This window comes from Cynoglossus semilaevis, chromosome 4 (assembly GCF_000523025.1).
Source record: "Cynoglossus semilaevis isolate Cse_v1.0 chromosome 4, Cse_v1.0, whole genome shotgun sequence".
Lineage (NCBI taxonomy): Eukaryota > Metazoa > Chordata > Actinopteri > Pleuronectiformes > Cynoglossidae > Cynoglossus > Cynoglossus semilaevis.
Genome location: NC_024310.1, coordinates 18,738,284 through 18,762,086, shown reverse-complemented (window position 1 = coordinate 18,762,086; position 23,803 = coordinate 18,738,284).

Below are 23,803 nucleotides of genomic sequence, written 5' to 3'. Positions count from 1 at the left end.
TTTACTGGCTAACGAAGCTCATAACGCTAGCGATCAATGACTTTTCTGTTAGGCTACTGTGTGTTATACTAGTAGCGTACGTCTGTCTGTGAATGGCTGTTTATACAGGAGCTGTTAAGACACTGTTTATGTTCTGTTGTGCTCGGTGTGGCTGATAATAAAGACCCCCAACTTCCAACTGTTTCTGTTTATCTTTGCTGCGGACAAGGTCAAAGTGAAGGGAGTTAGCCCCGGAGCTAACGTTAGCTTTAGCTCGGGAGCAGATCACTAAGTCTCCAACTACGGCCGGGGCGCTGGAGCAGGAAGGAGCTAACGTGTAACCAGTGGCGTTACAGGTACTGTTCGGAAAAAGGTATTTATTTAATTAAAAGTGGAAAAAAAATATTTCTGTGTAAATATCCAATGTTACAACGTGGACACCTGCGGCTTATAGAGAAGTGCGGCCTATATATGTACAATTATTTTTTTCTTTTTAAATTTAGCGGGTGCGTCTTATATTCAGGTGCGCTTAATAATCCGGAAATTACGGTAATTTGAATAAAATAAAATTTTATTATTTTTTAAAAAGTTATTAGAATGAACCCCACTGTAAGCGTCAAACTCCTCAGGGGTAAACTGCACACACTGTACACGTTAGCTACATTAACAAAGGGCGTCACTGGTACAAACCCTTTAAACACGCTCACGTCCTTCCTTTAACCTCCTCCTGTTGCTTTAAGAGAAGCTAAAGGCGGTTATTAACAGCTGGGAAAGTCCTCCAGGCTACAAGTGATCAAGACCGTGCATTGAGAATTTTACATTAACTTACTCCAGCAGAGATGATTTCTTATTATTGTGCTGCACGATCCAGCAGACTGCGAGCACACTGCACGTGCATGTGCGTTTGCGTTATGTGTCTATGTGGCAAAAATGAAACGGGGCCTGATTATAGTTGATCAGGAAGCAGCGTGCTCAGGATCTCTAGGAACTTCCTCGAGGCACTGAGCGGGAAAGGCAGAGAGAGAGAGAGAGGGAGAGAAGCTGCAGGATGATGCAGATATAACAAATGCCTTCAGATGAGCGCACGCTAAGACACAAATCAAGGTACGCACGCAGAGTCCAAACCCTTTCCAGCAGTGCTGTGATCCAGGGCGATAAAATGACTGGACTGGACTGGGGGGGTTGCAACAGGAGTCAGTGCTGCGGTGAGGAACAAGTGGGCGAATGATGCATTAAGATAGCGGAGTAAGAATGTGGTTGGGGGTCGTTGAATTTACCTGCTGACTGTAAGACAGGGGGAGAATACTGATGAGCTGATGGGGCAGACGGCGTTGAGTGAGAAAATAGGAACGGGAGAGTCATTCAGGGAGCCGGAATGACAAGCTTAGAGGCGAAGAGATGATGGTGGCGAAGAGAAGATAAATGGTACGAGAAAGTTAATAACAAGCATTGTGGTTGTTCAGCTCATAATATAAAATAGAAGAGAAATGAGAAAGTGGAGGGTACAGAATGGATGTGACCTTCTATAGGAAAAAAAAAAAAAAAAACAACTGGCGGGTCAGTTTTGAAACCAGCGTATTCCATATTTTTACTGTTAAGCGATCAATTCCGTCAATCTTTTCAAGAAAATTGCTCCAATGACATTTCATTTACGAAAGCCCTTCGCAGGCAATAAAAATGATAGAAAGAAAGAATGAAATTATAGGTTTTATTTTTTATACTTATACACGTCTTAACATTTTATAGCGTTTATTTTTTTAGATAAATACGTGTGGCTCACAACAAACGCTACATTCAATTTCAGCAGTGTGAAGTAAATAGGTTTATAGCATTGTCATATTCACTGCTTTTTCTGCTTTCAGTATACACCCGACCATTAGCGATGCATGAAAATGTTGTTTATCGGTATCTTCAGTTTGGAAAAAGCTGAATTCAAACAGTTTCATGAGCAGAACTCTGAAAGATGAGACGAAACCTGAAGTTTACATCGTGAAAGAGTCTTTTAATGTTTAGTTTAGCGGTTTGGACGTGATTAGAAATGCAACTAATTAATTCGATGCTTTGTCCTTAGTTAATTACTATTGATAAATGAATACATTTTGAAAGCAGTAATGGACAGCGCTTTCAAATTCAAACTGATCTTTGGACTGAATTAACATGGTGCCATTTTTTGACATGCACGTGAAGTTGAACAAAAATGTTGTTTTGGTTTTTTTTTTTTTTTTCTGCATTGTGTTTAAAATTGAGATGAAACGTATGCTTGAAATGCTGTAATGATAAGTGGCAGGCTAGGCAACAAGCTGAGCAACGAGCTAAGAACAAGCTATGCTAACTGTGGCTAACAATGAATTGATATGTAGGCTCGAAATGCTGCAATGACAAGCGAACTCGCTAGGCAGCAAACCAGGCAGCAAACTAGGCAACAAACTAGGCAACATGCTTTTTTTTTTGGCCCTGTCAGATGTCTTCCAACACTGCAGTGTTTTTTTTTTTTTTTTTTTAAGCTTTGAAGAGCAGTAGCTACAAAGAGGTTTTTTCTAAGCTGCACGATGACTAGGACAAGATCAGTAGCAAATAGAGATGAGAAGGGAATTCCCAAATTTACACCAGCCGCCATAATTTCTGACAGCAAGAGTGAGGGGTTGGTTTAAATGAGAGCGCAGGAGCTGAAGAGCACGAGAGCGGCAGTCACGTGGAAACCCAGTATGTAATCTTTATGACATGGCGATGGTATGTATATTCAACGTGTATATCCAAATCTTTTGGGAATAAAGACAAGGGAAAAAGGGAGAAAAAGAGGAACCGCGGCATAGAAGGAAGTAATTAGTGGAAAAGACGTAGCGTTCTACAAAGAAAAAATGACAACTGGGCTGGAGATGATGGAGAGAAGGGATGTAAAGAAAAGGCAGGGCAAAATGAATGTAATTAGGACACATGATTAATTACTGGCAGCACTCATTGGAAGGTGAGCATTGTTAAGAGTGAAACACATGACACAAATACAATTCAAGGAGAAATCTGAAGTATTTCTCACAAAACGAGCCGCGTCAGTATATTTCTATGGTCCATATTATTATTTAATCTTACATTGACATTGACATTGAGGGACGTGGCTGTGGTTTTGCTCACTTTTGTGTGATTGGGTCACGATGAGTACACAGTGTTTTCAGTAGGTGGCAGTATTGCAACCTAAAGGAAACGATATTTGTATATAAAAGTCACTTTATTTTTAATTGGGATTTTGTTTCTTAACGCGTTGTTTACAGTTTACTCTGGCCATGCAGGGACAGAGTGCTTAGTTCTGTTGTCTTACAGCAGAGGGTTCCCAATTTTTTTTTTAGGCTATGCAACCCCTTCTATTTGACGCACCCCCCCAATTCCTAACATCTTCATAAAAACGAAAAGCTACAAGCTTTCTTATAAAGGCAGCATATGTAATCATGCTTAAATGACCATCACACACACATAAATAGCTTGCATGTATTTTATAATTAAAATGTCAGCTTATATTTATTTAATTGTCTTGTGGGGGGGAAAAAAATCCCACTTTAAAAAGCACCGTAAACCAACGTCATTCTTTTTTTTTTTATCTCTGCGCCCGGCCTCGTGAAAACTTCCTCTCCTGCACCTTCGCCGTGACTTTGGTGCACATCGGATGCCCTTTAACATACTGTTAACACAATGGGTGCTTCCTTATCCTGGACCACTGCATGTGGAAATTCATTCACCACCGCGGCTACGTGACCATTATTCTGCAATCCTTACGCCCCTCAGGGTTAAACTTTTGAGGAGGAGGGAGAGGAATATAAAAGACATAAAAGGAGGTTTGAAAAGAGCTGATGCAGGAGATATGTGCGAAAGAAGAGGCAGGTTGGAAATGGGCTATAGAATAATGAGGAAAGACAGCAACTGACTTGTGAGAAAGAGAAAAGAAATGTCTTTTTCTTCTTCAAATGACATACTTTCTGACTAAAGACTAAATTAATTCAAGCTAAAGGTTAGTACTTTAAAGGCTAAGTGGCTCTAAATGAGTGCAGGGGAGAGCTAATTTAGTTGAAAAGGGTTATCTATTTAATTCTGTATGTTTGTGGTAAGGTTAAAGATTCACTTTCTGCCATACACCATTCCTTTTGGGCCACAGGCCAGACCTTTACTCCACGGTTAAAAGATCCGATATTTAATGGGAGGATTTCTGGTTTGAATCCCGCCCAGGAGGACTGTAGTGTATTGACCAAAAAAAAAAAAATCAAAATTTTCCATCTTCCAGGGCACTGTAAAAGGTGCAGTCTGCTGCTTGTAAAAGTACTTTGGTAGTTTCACAGAAACGTTGAATTTAGTACTTTTTAATTCTGATTATTTATATATTAAGTTGTCAAATGACTACCATATTTTCTCTGTTTAATTGTAATGATGCTGTGGGTCGCAGTTATTCGTGATTTATTAGGCTGTATCAAAAATAAATCTAAATATTCTCTGCTCTGACATAAAGACAAATAACAGCAGGTACCGTAACGTTCAGACTATTGAGCGCACCTGAATATAAGCCGCGCGCACACTAAATATAAAAAAATGTAGGTAACTAACATAACATATTTGCTACTAAGTCAAACTGGGGGTTTCATTTAAAGGGAATAAGATGACCTTACTTAAAATATAAACACAAGCAGGATAATAAATAAATAAATCGGTTTGAGTTCAGCAGAGCTCATACCGAACGCCGAGACCGGAGCTTTGAAAGCAACGCACTCAAGTCACACGGGGAAGCAACCCGGATGTAAACAAATCCACGTGAAAATTGCCACGAAAAAGACGTTGCAGGTCCAAAGTCCACCCACCATGAGTCTGAGAGGCAGCCGGTAAGATGCTAAAAGGTAATAAAAGTAATAATTTATACAGAAAGTTTTTTTTTTAACCTTTTAATTAAGTAAACGCATTTTCCGAACACTGCGTGTAATACGAGTGGTTAGCCTTCCAGAAAAGTCATTAGTCTTTATTTTCATTTTTCTCCTGCGCACCAAAACCACTAAAGTCTTCTTCAGTGTCGGTATTGAACAACCTCAGACTTCTTCTATCTTTAGTTGTCGCTCTCAATGTCACTTCCACCCGTGAGATTGTGCTTCGCTTGCAGACAGTTTTGGTTAATAGTTTCTCGCCGCCAGTCTCCCAGTCAACTGGGGACGCCACTTTAAAAGAATGATAGTGCTTATGGTTTCATTCTTACATTTTCATTAGTAAACTGTGACCTGTTAACGAGGCTAAATGTATGGGCGTCGTGAGGCTTGAGAGCCTGTAAAAATACATACGTTTGCTGCAGGGCTTAAAGCGTGTGAAAAAAAAAAATAGAGTCTTGCAGGAAATGACTGTGCTGTATATGCATGTGTTTGACGTTTGTTTTTATTGGTGAATAAAGCAAAGTTATGAGTATGGAACGATGTCAAGACAAATATGGAAATGTAAACCTCAAAAGTATCTTGTGTCTGATTTTTTTCAGTCGTTTCAGAGCATCTGGATGTTGACTTTGCACAACATGCTATTTTTTTTAAACCTTTGGTAAATCCGTTGTCAATATTAATCAGTCCAGTCTTTCATACATTGGACACTTGTGCTGTCCAGCCCTCTGTATAGCCAATTGAATGATTGGCTATACAGTGGTACTCATTCTGCGTGTTTGTTAAATCGTATTAATTTCACAAATGTATCAACAGGTTAATTTTGACATCAATAATGAAAATAGTTTGTTTATTGGAAAATACAAACGAAATTATACTTATTAATTTTAGGCTACATTCTGGCCGCACTTAGAGAGCTGTTTATTGAACTCATTATGAAAACGATTAGTACGGTTGAGTTGCGCGAGTTAACACATTGTGTATGTAGGGTTAGCTGTCTTCTCTGCTGCTGCTGGAATTGAAGTCCTTCTCCTGTCACAGTGTGTGTGTGGGACCTGGTTTTCCACACCAATAAAACTGTTCTGTGCTGCAGTCTGTTTAAAGAGCTGAGCTGGAGTCAGCTTAACACTTCCCCTCCCACAGTCTTTCTCACTCCAGTGGACATACAAACATAGCATGGAGTTAAACTGGGCAACTCTGAAAGTCAAGCTGGTACTGTTGTCATTTAGATTGTCGTTTACTGTATTTAACTGAGCACAGTGTTGTGTTCTGTTCAGCTGGATGTCAAGCTAGTGATAGCAACCGCAAACTACCTTTTCTATCTGGATGGGAACATCCATTTTTTCTAATGCAGCATCTATGAATTTTTTTTTCTTCTTTCATTTCTTGTTGTATAAAGGAAACGTTGATTTGAGAAGGAAAAAAAAATCAAACGGCTACCAGTTAAACCTGTATTTACTCCTCTGATTGTCTCTTTGTCCTCTTCTGTTTCTCACTCGTCCCCCATGCCTCATGTCCTCGTGTCGCTTTTTTGCTCTCGGAGGTGAAGCTTGAATCGGAGTCACAATCGCAACCAGTGGAAATATATATATATTTTTTTTAATACTGCATGAACATAGAAATATTTGAAAACAAGTACTGTACGCAATAATAACACGGCGAGAACTGTATGTGCTGTGCAGATCAAAGGTGCATTCATGCGTTTACATTTCATTGTGTAGATAAGAAACTCAGTAAACTAAATGTTTACTCGGTGCACAGATGCAATGAAACGCCACAGTGAAGCCTGGAGACAACTTGAAGGTTATTTACCTTGATCAAGGTCACTTCAGCAGAGCGTGTTGAGCCTCGCGTCTTCTTCCCCACTTCTGTTTATCTGAACCTGCATGAAGTACTGCTGTTGTCTTCAGCCGTTTTGTTAAGCGACCATTCTCCGTTAGCAATAAGTGGACCCTGGATAATAAAAGGAGTAATTACTCTGACTGTTTGTTTTTGCAACGTTAAGTCACTTCACCTCCAACTACCTACTGTAACAGGCCAAGGAAAGCCTATGCCAAACCTCCCAAATGTTGCTCCCCAGCTCAGTGTTGTGAATAAGGATATGTTATTTATTTATTTATTTATTTATTTATTCAACTACCACTGAGGTGATTTTTTTTTTCTTTATGGATGTTTATTTTTCGTTTATTTTTTTATTTTTTCATTTCGTTTGCCTTTAAATACTTATCAATGACTTTTTTTATGGTTAACATTCATAAAAAATATACTTTGGGGGTATGTTATCTATTGATCAAAAGCCTTTTCCTGAAAAAAAATCTCCAAAAATTAAATGTTTGCCTTAACACTTACACAGCAATGGTTTTATGTATATATTTTTTTTCTAAAATGTTTACATTTTTGTTATGTCAAAATTGGATAGCCGTTATATACTATTATAATAGGATTCCGAAAGAACTCTACAAAATGAAAGATTTATGAAAAATGAAGAATATTTGCTTTAGAACTTCATGACACTTATTTGAAACACTGAAGTCACTACAAATTCTCTATTTTAGTTAAACAATGAAAATAAAATTCCTCATTGCATTTTCCCCAAAATATTGAAACTTAAGCTTTTTTTTTTTTGCTCTGCCATGCGATTGCTAGTACTGCTGGAGAATCCTCCCTCCCTTCCCCGACTAATTTGGGAATTACTCTCTTAATCATGCGGCTGGTTCATACTCCAGACAGTTCATCAACCACAGGGCCCTCCCTCTTCCTCTTATACTTACAGTATCCTCACTTTATATTAACCTACTACTGCAACATTACAATACATACAGTAAATAGAAGTTTACAATTGTATCAAGATCCTGTTAATATTGTTTAGAACGAGGAGGGGAAAAAAAGGGTTTTAGTCCAGTTTATTATTACTAAGAAAATGAACAGTGTCGTATCCCTTTTGTAAAATTTGAGATTAAAAGCAGTTTGAAACAGTTTGCTGCATTTGGGAGATAGGTAATAGGTTATAAGGTACCTGCGGTTACTGCATTGATCTACGAGCTGCTGCTGCAGCAGCTGCCGAGGATCAGTGAAGCAGAACCACAAGAATTAATTTCCTGTTTTCTCCCCCCCCCTCCGTTCACCTTAGACATAAGCTTTTCCTCGTGTTCTCACAGACTCAGAATGTATTGTTATCTTATCAGCTGATACGCTTTAATTTGATTTGATGATACTCCTTGGATCCTTTTTTTTTTTTTTTTTTACATTATATTGTAACCCCCCCAAAGAAAAACAACAACCTCCCGACTTCCAGCCACTCTGAACTTTTCTGATGTGACCGTCTTAGATGTGTTGTCACATTTAAAACAGTTTTTCTTATTACCGTTAAATACAGATAAATACAATATAATTCTCTATCTGTTTGAAAAAGTAATTCTATCTACTGCGGTGAATAGAGTTATGTTTTTAAAACTGGATTTGTTTGGCCTGTGTTTAAAGAGTCCAATTAGGTTTTTGCTTCCAAATAACCTGGCTGTGTCTCCAACGAGGTTAACATTAACATTACAGTTATTTATTTGAATATACTGCAAACACTGAGCTTGAAGCTTTCTTGGCTCACCATGAATAACTTCAAAGCTAACAACGGACTAGAAAACTGGAATATGGGAATCCTTGTTTTACAACGTCCTTGAACGACAGGGGTGTTGGTTAGGTCGCCATCGCACATAAACTTCATTCCTCCGATACGAGGAAGACAGGTTTGTTATGCCTTTGTATGTCAGTGTTAAAATTCACTGTTGTCAGACCAAATTGTACCAGGAGGTCTCAATTGCTAACTCCACGTAAAAGCAGAAATTTCCCAGCCAACTTGTAACATTTTCCGACATATTTTGTGATATGTAATGTGTAATATTTAAGCTCCGACTTACACCGAAAATCAAATTGGATCAAACTGTAGGAACAACAGCTCCGAGGACCCCCCTGTACATGTGCTGACTGGCTGGACAGTGGTCATGCTGATTTCGATGGTCGAATGATTGGTCATTTTATGGTGGTCGGTTTTATAACTACTTTTATAACTACTGATTTTTTTTTTTGTTTTTTTTTGATGACTAATCAAAGCAAACTAAAGCACTTACTGTGACGTTAACTTTAATGTTAACAAAAGCATTGTTTCTAGAAGCACTAAATGATTGTCTGCTAGGCGCGGTTGCTACGTTTTGTCGCCCCAAACACTCGCACATCACGCTGGGTCGATCTGGGTTGTGGATGAATAGTCATTGGTGCGAAGCAGCTGTATCGACTGGCAGAACAGCTTTCATTGATAAGGCCATAAAAGAAGAGGCATCTAAGTATTAATAACTCGCCACAAACCTCTGCTATGTATATGACACAGATATCATTAAGTGTGGCACGGCTGTCACAGCCATAATGGCTATAATCAAGCTCCCTGCAGCAGAAAAGTTGTGTATGTGTATGTTTGCACGTGCGCGTGTGTGTGTGTGTGTGTATATACACACTTGGCTGATGAAGGAGTGTAGAGAAACGCCTTTGAGCCTTGTTTTGACAGAGTGGTTAAAGCAGGGCTTCATGCATGAAAGAAAAGGCTAATTTTGTCAGCGATGGCAGCGGCAGATTTGAGTGTAATTCTTCATCACTGCCTGCAAGCTCTCATTACGTTGGTTTTAACTTCAGGACCACAAACAGAGGGTTAGTTGAGGTTTTTATGTACACATATTTATGTGTTGAGCCATAGTTTGTCAGTGTCCTTTGTTGTTTTTATGTACAGCATGCAGGTACTGACAAATGACATTCTGGGTAGTGCTTTTTTTTTCTGTTTTCTGACTGAACAGATTTGGGTGTTTTTCTATTAACTTAGATGTAAATGTTAAAAAAAGAAAATGTACCTCTTAGATTAGATGCTAAATGCTGTTCTTTATTGGTATGTAAATTTTTTTTTTTTTTTTTTTACATATACCCATGCATGAAAATTTGCAAAAAAACACACATAGAGGGAGAGAGGGAAAAGGGAGGAAAAAAAAAGGGAAAAAAAGCTAAATTAATTTAGTACCGTTAGTTTCCTCCAATGGTTTTGGAAATGAAAAAATGACTTAAGTCTAATAAAGAATTAAATATAACAGCTATTTTTCCAGGAAACTATATAAAACTGTTAAATATTTGAAACATCCAAAAAAAAATTTTTCAATTTCTCAGATTCTCACTAAATAATTATAGGCTCTGCTAATAAGCTGACATTTTAACATTTTCAAAAGCATTTACACACGGCAATCCATATTGTTATTCTGATTCTTATTCTTTTTTATTTATTTATTTTTTATTTGCATGGGTCATTATTATGTGACTCGTGCAGAGTTAAGACAGGTGTTATTTTTATCTATCGATATGTTGTAATGGATAAAGTGCTGGGTTGGTGTCTGTTCTCTTTGTCTACCTTTGTAGGATTCTTCTCTGCTTTTGTTGGTGCATTGCATCAAATCCTGGCATGTTATCGCCTCCCATTATATCATCTGGGTAGTGTCACACTATTGGCAGCGCTGTCTATTGATCCAACTTGGAAAGGCACCAGCTTTCATTATCAAGTGCATTTACTAAAGATGGTGATTCATTCACTCTCCCGCCTCCGTTGCTGTAAGGAAGTATGGAAGTCGCCGTGACCTAGAAAACCACGGGCCCCACAGCCTACGTTCTGGTTGTGGACTTGAAAGAAAACAAAAGTAATTAGTTTTCCAAATGTTACCACACACACACACACACACACATATATATATATATATATACATATATACACATATATACACATATATACACATATATACACATATATACACACACATATATATATATATATATATGTCCCCTGAACGCCCCCCTTTAAGTCGAGCAGTTCAACTAAAGAAAATAAAACAAAGGAAACAAACTCTTCTGATCGTGCATTATTAACGCGTCCTCCCCACAGCTGTAAACACGCTGCACTGCACTTAAAGTGTCATGTAGATTCTGCATGTGCGTGACCGTGGGCCTGCTGATGTATGAATGGTGCTGTGTGTAAGTCCGTTTGGTGTTCTACAAAACAGATAATGGTGGAGGCTTACGTGTCAAATGCATATATATATATGGCAATTTAGGACAACGTGTATTTAACTGAAACGTCTGACTTGAACGTTTATCTACTTTAGAACATATTAAAAATAGATGGGGTTTTTTTTATTTTTTTATTTCGAACTTTGTTGTTGTGTTCTGCACATAAAATACCAATAACTGTCAGTGGTGGTAAGGAATGGGAGGACAAATGTTGCTACTTTATGATAGATTACTGTATGATCTACAAACATATATATATAGTGTATAACATATGTACATCAGTATTTGAATATATATGTATGATATATTTATATATACATATATAATATATTATATACATGTATAATATATTATATACATATATATGTATATAATATATTATATACATGTATAATATATTATATACATATATATGTATATAATATATTATACATGTATATTATATATATATATACATATACATATATTATATATGTATATTGGGCTAGGCAATGATGACAATTTTTAATCGGGATGACTTCCTGCAGTCAATCGCAATTGATTGCGCTGTTACGGCAACAAAGTTCACAGCTGAGATTTAGTATAGTATTGGATTTCTTCTGTGTTTATATCGGCAATCAGCTGTTAGCGCTCCACAGTGCTAACAGCTGATGCTGGAGTTTACTGGTACTGCCGCTGTTAGCAGGCCGCGGCACTAACAGCTAGTGCTAATATTGTGCTAGTTGGACTACACAGGGAATACGGGGAGTGTTGCATCTTGGCGTTCAAAGAAACATGGATGGCATGGTGTCAACTGAATAATTTCAGCATTCAGAGGAACTTCATTTGTGTTTTTGCTGGTTTTGTTTTACGCCGGGCTTAAACCTGTTCACCGGGTCGGCACATTGCTTCACCAATTTGCTTGTCAGATGTCCATTGTGAAGGACCTTATTTACACAGCAACAGTTTCTAGGATGTATGATTGGACAATGACTGTTGGGGGGGCGGGGTTTTGTGAAAGGTCAATTCTCTTCTTTTCTGGTTCCCGTCGGTGTCGCAGCAGTAACCAACAGGGTTATACAAAATAGAAGCCGTTGAGCAACAGATGATTAAGAAAATAATTTAAAAAAAACAAAACTGAATTAACGTGTGATAAAGATGCCATTTATATGTGTATTTATATATAGATATATGTAAATATATCTATATATATATGTATATGTGTGTGTATGTACATTGTTTAGCTATGCTTGTAGGGGCATTTTTTTGGGGACAATTTGTCCTTGTAGGGACATTTTGCAGGTCTGGACAATGAGGGAGACTAATTTCGGTTTCAAGATTTAATTTGACGTTAGGATTTATATTTGAGTCAAATAAAAGTAAGGGGGAAGATTAAGATTAGGCTTTAGTGTGTGTGTGTGTGTGTGTGTGTGTATGTGCAAACAGTGTGAAGTGACAGTCCAAATATAAATAGAGGGGAAGTCATGCAGGTTAAAGTGTCATTTATTATGTATGACATGACCGGACCGCCTACTGTGGTGGAAGAGCACACCACACATGAAAACACGTAAGGTCTTCTTCTTACGATGGATACAGTAAACTGCTCCCAGATTTATAAATCGAATTACACCAATGTCAGGGATTGATGATAAACGATCATTTTCCTGACAAATAAATCATTTGTTCCAGCTGTAACTGTGAGATTCTCAGCGTAAAGGAGGGTCTTTGGAACAAAAAAACAAACAAAAAAAAAGAGTCTCTGTTTCATCATTACGACAGAAATGCAAAGAATACGTAACCGGATTTGTGTGATGTCTGCGCTGTCGGGACAACGTGAATTAATTTTACATCTGAGAAAAGCCTGTCATGTCATGTCACGTCAGGCTGTTTTTGACAGCCGACACACTTCACGCACAAGCTGATTGGCTTTGTTTTCAAAACAGCTCCTGCTAAACACTCGCTCTGTATTCTCTGCCCTGGCAACTGTCAGGCCAAAATGCACTGATTGCGAAACGAAAAAAAAAAAAAAAAAAAAAGTGTGTGGAAAATGTACAGGTAAAGGGGGGGGGGGGGCTTTAATGACACAAGTGAGATAACATCTGTCAATCGGACTGGAGGTAAACAGGTTAAATCAGCGGCCAGATATGTTCACTTTGATGCTGTGAAACTGTCAACACTCGATGTCGTTAATGGTGCTTAATGCCCGGCATCAAAGCAGTAATCAGTGATATACTATATCAGTTAAAGTGACTTCATTTCTGTTTTGCCTTTTTTTTTGGTCCAGATTTACCTCTGCTAATGAAAGTGTCAAATTGGACCCGATTGTAGCAATTGAGCTGAATTTATTCAGGTCTGGAGTGGCTTAGTGGTTTGTGTGATGGCAGAATAAATAAGGGCTAATGTCAGGAGGTGATCTTGGTGTGTGTGTGTGTGTGTGTTAGCGTTAGCACAGGAGCAATCCAATATCATCGAGTTTGTTTACACACCACACCATGGCAACCTATAATTGGACACGTGGATAAAAAGCCGACAGTAAATAATAGGTGTTTGTTGCTGGAGATGCGTTCGGCTTTCTGACTCGGGCAATTATCTGCCCACACTCTGTCACTCTGCAGTGTTTCAGTGACACACTGATGAATACGTTTGAACGTGAACAATATAAACACCACGGCTTTATTGTGCTCTAGGGAATTCATCCCTTTTGAATAGATTGCTTTGTGGTCATTTCAGAGGAAGCCAACTTCATCAAAGTTAGGTCTTTGGAAGAAGCGGAACATATTCTCTCCTGTGATACAGTACCGTGGGGTTTTCTTTAGACCAGGGGAGAAGGAACTTTTTTTTTTTTACACGGCATTTTGCCCTGAGTGTGGCTGACTGCAGTGAATGCACCGCAGTATGAAGCACCTGTAATTAGAGCTGGCCTTGCTCCTGATTGACTCGTTCTGTCACAGCACCAAGCAGACACTGGCAGAACTATTTAAAGGGCAGCTGTGAACAAATGATCACGGACGCCGTGAAGCTGAAGTTTCAAGGCACCTTGGGATTTCATCAACACGGAAAAACATGCGCCGCACAGACACTCCCACTGCAGTCGTTGAAATTTAGATTTTTGATGGGACTAATACTAACTGGGCACCACGGAGTAAAATTGAAAAGTATAATAGAGATGGAAAACGAATTCTTTTGGCCGATCAAAATGTGCAAATTTTGTTAGTATGCCTTAAAAGATACTGTCAAAAAATGGCAGCTTACAGTTGATCTTCAGAGCGAAAGTTTATTCTCATAGCAAGTAATTGTGAAACATTTCCCACAAACTGTAGTGAGTCATGTGCTGTCATTCGTTTATCAACTTCAACTTTCAAAATAAACTACTTGGTGACTGGAATGAGGTACTAAATGGAACATGTTTTCAATGCGGCCAACTTTCTGATAAACAAAATTATGTGTAATAGTTTTGCATCATCTGTAACATACCACTAAGTGGTTACTGCTACAGGGTTAGCCCGCTGAAGGCTGCTAATGTACGACATGAAAATGATTAGGTCTGCTGTTGTACAGTGTCCCCGATGGTTTACCTTACTGTTACACGTATTACAAAATGCTAGCTTGAAGCATTCTTCTTTCAAAGTCTTTCCAAGCTAGCAACTTGTTAGCCCCAGCTTGTGAGTGTGTCCTTCGCACTGCCAAATATTTGAATCCCCAAATTTTCAAGGTCAATATTTGTTTCTCTGTCTTCTTTTTAAAAGACAGCTAGCTGCAGCTAGCTGTCTTAAAATAAAAGGAGCAGGAAAAAGATAGTGGAAAAATATAAATGCAGGGAAAGAAAAAAACAAGGAGAATAAGTCAGCAAAGTGTGTTGATGTTAGGAGACAAATCAAATCAAATAGCAAGTGACAAATGAAAATCAACAGAGGGACGATTAACTAATGGCCAGATAGTAAGTGGACGAATTCCTTTGGTGGGTAGGAGTAAATGTGAGGAGACAGCTCAGGGAATGGGAAAGAGAGGGAAAAAAAAAAAAAGCCTGTCCAAAAAAGGGTAGGGGACTGAGTAAGGCAGAGACGACCCTCAGAGAAGGGGCTTGTATTCCGCTCAGCTGTGTGTTTTGGCCGGCTGTGAAAAGACACGGCTGTGAGAAGACTCGCTCTTCCTGACGGCAAAGGAAGCCCACAGGGCGTCATTGTACCAGAGTCACAGCGAGGGACCGTGGACAGAGGGAATGATGGACAGAGGTCTGAATCATTTGGTGGAATCATCGTCGTTCTGAGGGTCAATTGATATTCAAATCACACGTGCGTCGCCTTCTGTCTTCATCGTGATCCCTATGCTCTGCGTTTACATGGACACAATTCTTGGAAACGGTCACTGGTCACTGGTTTTCGAATCTGTGTAGCCGATCTGTGTTGTAATTAAAATTATGGTAATTATGGAATTTTTAGGGGCATATATATACAGCATATACTGTAAATATAAATAAATATATATGTATATATGTGTATATATATGTATATATGTATATATATATGTATATATGTGCATATATATATATATATATATCACTTCTGCAGGTGACTAAATGAATTTTTCAATTTTTTTTTTTTTTTTTTTACATTTTATAGTTCTACCCCTCACAATGACGGAATAAATAAAACTTGGAGGCAAGTCTGCTCTGGAGACGACTCTCAGCAAAATGAGAAAATCCATTAGTTTTTTTAATTTTATTTCTACTTTAAACATTTGTGATTTCAGAGAAATTGCAAAAGAGCTTTTTTATTAACCGTATCAGTTCTTAGCTGTTTACACGCACAAGTGAATAATCTCTCCTCACCCGGTAGACCACTTATTCCGTAGTTTATGTTACATATTACCATATTAAACATCGTATCCTGAGCAGTGTAAACAAGTGGAAGCACTGGGGTGCCGTACACTTTTACACCAGTGTGTTTTAAAGAAACGCGTTGTCATTACGCAACATCATTTGCCAGAAAAAAATGGGGGGTTTATTTACCAGGTTTATGGTGAGAGGAGCTGCCGCTGTGTGATTTCTTCAGCGATTTCAACACTACAATGACACCTTTTAGGTTAGCGACACCATAAATAGTGATCTGTCATCACATCTATTATGGTTCTGTTTGGGTGAGACAAAATGGGAGAACACAAAAACAAGACAAAAGGCATATGAGGAGAGATGTGATCAGAGCAGCAAATGATGAGCAATTTGGTAGAAAATGGAGGAGGGATTGGGCATATTCATCAGGCATATGGTCAGATCTGGGATCAGTGTTTTATCAAACAGTCATTGGCGAGTGTTTGGTTCTTGTATTTAGTGTTGTATTTGTATATCAAACCTTGTGCTTTTGTGTAGTTTTCACACTTTTGCATTTTTTCTGGCTCTTTTTAAAAAATGGTTCTGGTGGTTGGATGCATGTAAAGTTGAATCAGTCATAATAGAGCAGAAAAGTACTTTTTTTTTTTTCCAAAATAAATTGTAGAAATTGTTTGAGGATCATTTTAAAACTTTTTGGCACCCCACATTTCACCTTTTCCCTTACATCCCCAACCTGGTCATTTTCTTGCGTTTGAATAGCAATATAACATCTAGACTGTCATGGTTCTGTGTTCGGCTTATATGCCCATAAATACCCGGGACATTTTCCATCGATGGCAAGTTAAATGTATAGTCAAAAATATCATTACACAATAAATTCAATCCACACAATCTACAACTGATATTTAAACATTATTTTAACTCTACTACTCATATACTGTAATGCAAAAAAATCACGTCTTTTCTGAATTTCGCAACGCACATTGGCGAAATCTTCGCAAATTTAACGTAAACAGTGTTTACCAAGATCATTTTCTAATTCTTTGTTAATGAATACAGCAGGAGTAAGACATTTTACCACGGCAAAAAAATTAGAACATCGGCCTATATGCGAGTTTTTGTAAAATCAATTTTCAGGGGTCTTCTTATACGCAAATGGGCTAATACGCGAGTATGTCCGGAAACTGAAACTCAAAACTTAAGCACAACTTTCTCTGAGAATTTTCACTGCTTGGACATTTGGTCTCCATTTTGCCTCTTTGTCCTAAAAACCTTCTTTTCATCTTTACTTACATTGTTCACTGCTTCACTAAAAGTTATCAGGTTTGCTTTAGTGCTTAAATATTGCTCTTCTCTTTGGAACCATTTTCTAGCCCTTTCTGTTCTCCTCTTTGTCCTCGTCTCTCTCCGGCCCCTCTTTAAGACGAGCCTTCTTTCATCTCGTCTTTGTATTCCCACCCTCCCAGCTCATATTCCTGCCTCTTCCTTTTACATTCTCCATTCATTCGGTCAGTTTGTTGCTTATACATCTTCAGCACATTCCCTCTTTGTTCCGTTTCCTGCACACATCTCGGTTGTTTTCATCTTTCATCATGTTCCCCGTCCTCTTGTCGAGGAGCATTGCTCCAACTTCTCCTCCCCCAACACGTGTCAGTTTGGATCAGTTGTTGCCCCTCATGCTACGCACAGTAGCAGTATGCTGCGCCACGTATAGTCGGCACAACTGCGTCCGATTTTACACGGCTGCGGTGATGTCAGAACAAAACACTCCAGGCAGATTGTTTTAATCTCTAATTCTTACAAGTCACTGGCTACTTAAACCAAAGGGCTGCACAGTAGAAAAGAAGCAGTGGGTTGTATTTATTTTCCATCTGAAGGTTTTGCATTTTAAAACCCTCTGTGAAGATATTTATTGGAATCGAAATAAAATCACGAAACAAACATAACTGAGGGTAGCGGTTAATGGCATTAGTTGGAAATTAACAGACCCACTTCGCCACCTCACCCCAATGGAGAATGTGCAGTTGTTAGACGGTGTAGTTGGAGTGGCGTTGTTTTCAGGTTCAGTCCAATCTCAGTGAGAGCACGGTGCACGGTTAGCATAAGCAGCAATGACGTCTGCTTTGATCACCGCCGCTGGACCGTTCCGTTTCTTCCAGCGTGAAACCTTCTGCGTGAGCCGCGGACAACAGGAATACGGCGGGGTAGAGAGGGGTACCGGTTTGCTGATTCGTCTTTCGAAACGCACCGTTTACAGTATGTGGGGGAAGAGACACTTGAACGTGGCATTTAACACATTTGTGACCCTTCTGTACAACTTCCCCCTAAAATCTTTGAGAGTGGAGCAGTGAGTTTTAAGCTCCTGCTTCTTCATGAGAAAACAGCCCTACCGAGAGTCAGAAGTACAGATCGGAGAGGTCTCTGATTGCTTTCTGATGGCCCAACCTGCATCGGCAGCAGACGGTCTTCAAGGGCCTTCTGTTCAGACTGCAGAGGAGGCGTTTACATCTTACTGCACACTTATTTCATTTGTTCATCTATAGAGTCAACGTGTGTGATTTCTTTTTTCTTTTCACTGAAACATTGAAAAAGTGTAGCTTTGTTTAATTGGAAAGTAGGAGACAGTGTTATCAACTAAAATACACAATTGGTGTAAAACCTCTGCTCACTTTCTGTTCAGCAGACCGCACTGAGGGTTTGAATCCCGGTTAAGGAATCTGGTGCTTTCGCATTGTAGCTGTTATCACGCCTTACTTACACATCTGCCTGATAAAAAAAAAAAGAAAAATCCTGGGCTCATACTGTGAATTTTCCCATTGTGGGATGAATAAGGGACTCAAATGTCGTTCATTTCTTTATATTAAAATAATTCATTTTATCCTCAGTCTAATATATATATACGGGATATTCTCTGATATGTTGTCCAATATGACAACAGTGTGAAGTAGGAGATATTTCGTCTGATACAGAAGGACTTGTTTCCGCTTGGAATGAAAACACTGTTCTGTTATTGAAAAACAAATATAAAGCTGGTTGTAAGAGGTTTCCTTCTTGGTTTCCTCGCTGTGGTTTTGTGTTGTTGGACACAGCGGTTCATTTTCCACAGAGCTGTGCCACTACATAACACGGTCTTCCAGTATACTATCATAGTAGTCGTGTTCCAAGACCCACCGCGAAATGGGGAAAAATTGCGAAGTAGAGGTGGGATACTTATTATATTATTATAACTATATATAATATCTACTGTGTATTAACCCTTTACGATCCTCCACCACCTTGTTATCAACCCTCCATAGACATTATTACCCTTTCCTACACAGTTATATGAACAGTAAAGTGAACGAGAGAGTGGCCGACAGACAAGGGGAGATGAGCCAATCAGCGTGAGGAACAGAAGAGCTTGCTCATTGACCCATTAGTACCCAGAGTACGCATTGTATTAGCCAGTAGTATGCTGTGTACGATCTCGTCTAGGTGAACAAAGCTACCAGCGATCGTTCGCAAACGCGCTTATCTCAATTTCAAAACGAGAATCCCCGTTTTTAAAGAAAAAAACTTTTGTATGTATACTTTTATTTATTTGTTTTATATTGTCTGTTAGCTCATTTTTTGCTATATCTTGTGATATAGCGAACATTTTGCGAGACTAGATAAAAAAAAAATCTGCGATGTACTGAGGGAGAGAATGTGATAGTACTGGAGAGAGTACTGCGATATAGAGAGGGAACACTTTTATTGCATATTTATTTAAAACCCAATTTAACAAATTATTGGTGAGTTCTTGGTATTGGTACCAATATGAAAATACTTGCATGTTTAAAAATTTTTTTTATTTTTTTTTTTCACTCCACACATTATTATCCTGATCATTTCTTAAATGAAGCATTTACAAGGATATGTGAGTACAAGAATGGGGGAGTGCTCAGGGGAAGGTGGGGATTGCTTTCTTAATTAAACGAGGGTGGAAAAAAAAAGAAAAAAAAAAAAGAAAAGAGCAGAAAAATTGTGCCACAGGCTGGGCTTCGGCAAAGAAAACGCATTTATCTCATTCACTGCATTCCCCTGTTCCTCGTTTTTCCATCACAGAGTTGGCTCAGTGACTCTGGTAGGAAACAACATGAACCGCAGTGTGCTGTGATGCATTTTATCCACCACAAAGCTTAGTGTGACCACTTAAAAGTAACAGTCGCACATTCGGCACGTTCTTCATTTACGTGTATACGCGTTTGTTTCTGCAACGGACCACGCGGTTTATCGGTCGTGTACTAGACACGAAAATGGATTTAGAAACCTGCGCTTTAAAATGAAGAGGAAGATATTTAGGTTTAGATTTAGTTTTTTGTCCTCTTCAAAGTCATTATCTTGAACTACCCGCATCAATTGACTTTTGCCACTCACATTAGTTGAACAGTTGTCACTACTCTTGAGGTATTGGTGGTCCCCTGCTGATGTAGCGTTGTTTGCATTCAGTAGAATTGGCCTTACAATTTAGAAGCACTCATTACTGACACATTTTTAAATTGTTTTCCATCAGATTCGAGCGTCACTAGCGCTCTGGAGCCTTAAGGCTGCGTCACTGGACTAGAAGTGCTTTAATTAAACCAGCTATTTTACTATCTCTGTTGTAAAAAAAAAAAAAACAACAGAAAAGTCAAGAAATAAAACCATTAAACCAAATTGACATTAATGAGAAGCTCATCTATAAGAATACAATCTAAATATGATATAATTCCTTTTTTTTTATTATTTCTATAAAACAAATACAGTATTAACCCGGATGACAAGATTATAACTGCATCACACTGTATGTGCAGGGCTGCCGCCAGGAATTCTGGGTCCCTTGGAAGGTTTTTTTTTTAAAACAGGGTCAAGGGTTAAGTGTTGGATCAAAGTATTTATTTTTCTTACTTCTAGGTCTGAGGTATAAAATACTGTTTTGGGAGTCTGCACATTTTCGTCAAAAAAATAGAGAAAGAAAAAAAAAAGGTTTGGACTATTACGCCATTATAATAGACACTATTATTTATGTATGAGGATAAATATCCACACACAGGAAGAGGTGAAGCTCATGGCACTGTAAAGGTCAGGAAAGGTTAGTGACTTCTCCCACAGCTCACAGTTAAGCCGAGGCAGAAAGAGCAGGAGGCGGAGTGAGACGACGAGGGCGGCGTGGAATTGATGAGGGAACGACAGACGGGGAGATGGATGGAGAGTTATGGCCACATATAAAGAAGGGCAATAAGAGGGAGAGAAGGTGAAAGAGTGGTACTTCAGAAACACCAGGAGAGAGAGAGAGAGAGAGAGAGAGAGATAAAACAGTGATAACACCGGAGAAGGTTAAGAGAGGAGATTCAAATACAAGACCGCTGACGGATGGTTGGCATTTAGCTTCCCGCTACCTCCAGAAATAACGAATTAAGCACGGTTACTGTGCGTGTCAGTGTGTGTTCACAAATGTGCGTGTGGCGCACAAAGAGGGAAAAAATACTGTGATCGTTTTTGATTTCTCCTCTAAATAATATTGAAATAATGACCAAAAGCAAATATATACTGTCTTTTTTTGAATGTTTACATTTTGCCTCACGTCCAAGAAATATTATTTGCCTGTGTTTAAGGTGGATAGAACTAACTATGATCATCAACATTATGTCTATTAGCTTCATAATAAATTGCTTTTTCTGCCCCCTTCTCGTGTCCCTCGTGGCTTTACATGCTTCGGACATATTGACATATCGTGCCACGCTCTTCAGTGTCAGTGACTTTAGGCTCAGTGGAGTAGCCTTCACGGACGCGTTCCAACATTTATAGAGAGAACAACTTTTATGAGCTCTTTGTGTGTTTAGATGGAAGTCCCCTTCAATCTTTTTCACCCATTCCACCTCAACGTCAACCGCTAACCCTTGCTAAAGTCAGTGCTAGCCACCATGCTAGTAATCTGACATCAGAGTTGTTTCATTGACGCGTGCAGGAAATCAACCTGTCTTTGTCTCATATTTGCACGAAGTGAGTTAAAAACGTTGAAAATGCAGAAGGCAGCTGAGGAGGAAGCTAAGATTAAATGGCAAATTTGGGGATTGGTGTTAGATAAAAATGGAGGAATCTATACAGGGTTTAAATGATTGAAAAAGACTTGTCATTTAAAATGTTTACTGTTGAAGCCATAAATATGGTTGTTTAGATGTAACCGGTACTTGGAATTCTTGAAAATGGAACACACAACCAAAAAAAACAAATCCTTTTCTATGTCAAATGATAAGAACTAACCTAAAAAAAAAAAAAATTGAAATGTCCTTTTAATGGTCAATACAAAATGCCTCCGCAATCGTCTTTACAAAAAGAAGTCCACACAACTGAAGCTATATCAAGATATAAGCAAGTGTTGATTTGATTAAATAAAATACGTTTTTCAATTAAGTTTTACCAATTTGAAAAATCATTAATTTTATTGTCGTAAATGTTCAATGTTCAAAATGTTCTCTGTACTCACCTATGTCCTCTGTCGGTGTCCGGGGGGACACACGCTTGCACGTGGTGGACTGTAGTGCTGACATGAATATCTGCAGTTTACAGTAAACACCAAAAAGTGTTCCATTATTCATGTTGATTAAAGGAACGGCTCTGTTTTCATGTTCCACTAACAAGCTGTACGGGACAACGGAGGGAGAGCAACATTCGTCTTCATTCCCGTCAGTGCTTTCACTGCCACCATCACACACACACACACACACACACACACCGTACAGTATAAAACAGACACAATTGGGGCCAATTTAGGCTAAACGCTTACTGTCCACAAACAACATTCGGCACTGTTGCGAGAACGGTTCCTTCGTCTTCATTAGGTTTTTAACCTGGCCCCGACCCACGGACTTATCCACCCATGTAATTAAACCACAGCAGCTACACCGTAGTAGTTTTTCCTCGGTTGGAATGGCACTTGCAGAGAACACAGAAACTCCCAGGATACCTGTTACTTTAGGGTCTGAGTGTCGGCTGGAAAATATAGACCAAAGCCCAAGGTACAGTACTTGGCCTCTAAAATTAAACTGGAATTCATATTTTTTTTGTTAATAAAATTCACTTTTTTTTTTTTTTGAGAAGTACATGTTTATCACTATGAAATGGTTGCCTCTGTTGCAATCTGATGATTAGTAGTGACTTCACCTTTATGTCAAAACTGTAATTGAGACCATAATTGCTAATTAGCATGGTTTTGCCTGGTATGAGACGGAATAAATCACGTGTCAAACTAAGGCCCGGGGGCCGAATCTGGCCCGCGTTGTAATTATATATGGCCCGCGAGATCATATAAAATGTTTACTAGAGTTGGTCCGCCACTATATAGCCCCAATATAGTGCTAAGATTTGTAGTATTAGCGGTGTATGCGCTATGTTATAGCACATACAGTTGTTTTTTTTTTTTTTGTTTGTTTGTTTGTTTTGGCCTGTTGTTGGAAAAATGTAAATTGAACTAGAATACGTACAGATATGTTTTATTAGCAAATTTAATTTCTCATGTGTTTATAATATTAAACTTGGTTTGTTCCAGATTCAGTGTTTACGCAAAACTAAAGTTTGTTTCCATATGTAAAAATTCTACATTACAGACCTGGAGAGAAGGGAAAACATGCACAATTGAGGTTAATTTTTCCATAAATATAAATAAGATTGGCACACGACTTCATCCCAGTTTTTCATTTTGGCCTACTGTGAACTGGAGTTTTACAAAACTTAACGTTAAAATTAGTTTTAACATTGACGGTACTTTGATTCTTTTAGCAGTGCTACGAGCGTTAACGGGGATTGAATTTGTTGTTGAATCTTGAACATAACATCGAGACTATCTACTGAGAAGCATGTTATTAATCACCATTAAAAAAAAAAATCTCATTGTTGCCAAGCATTAATAATTGTACAGTATCAGGTCATTTTTACACACGTCCTTCCAAATTTGACCACAACTCACCAATGGAGCTTGTTGGCTGTGTCCAAAGAGCCGCATCAGACACGTTTCATTAATCATGTTTGAGCCACTTGCTGTTAG